Below are 242 nucleotides of genomic sequence, written 5' to 3'. Positions count from 1 at the left end.
CTGTAGTAGGATGTGATGTGCTGTATTTGCAGGTGCAACATTTGTCTGTGTTTGTGTTTGGGCGTGTGCAGATTCAAGACTGGACCAGGGCTTCAAAGTCTCTTAAACCATGCGTGTTTCCTTGCAGATTTAAAAGAAAAACGATACCACACGATGATTGGCAATCTGAATGTTTAAATGTCTTAGATGACTGTGAATTCCTCTGTTACGGCATGAAAGGACAACTCTCCACATCCACACCT

This window comes from Oryzias melastigma, linkage group LG14 (assembly GCF_002922805.2).
Source record: "Oryzias melastigma strain HK-1 linkage group LG14, ASM292280v2, whole genome shotgun sequence".
NCBI classification, from domain to species: domain Eukaryota; kingdom Metazoa; phylum Chordata; class Actinopteri; order Beloniformes; family Adrianichthyidae; genus Oryzias; species Oryzias melastigma.
Note: the sequence above shows the minus strand (reverse complement) of the source record.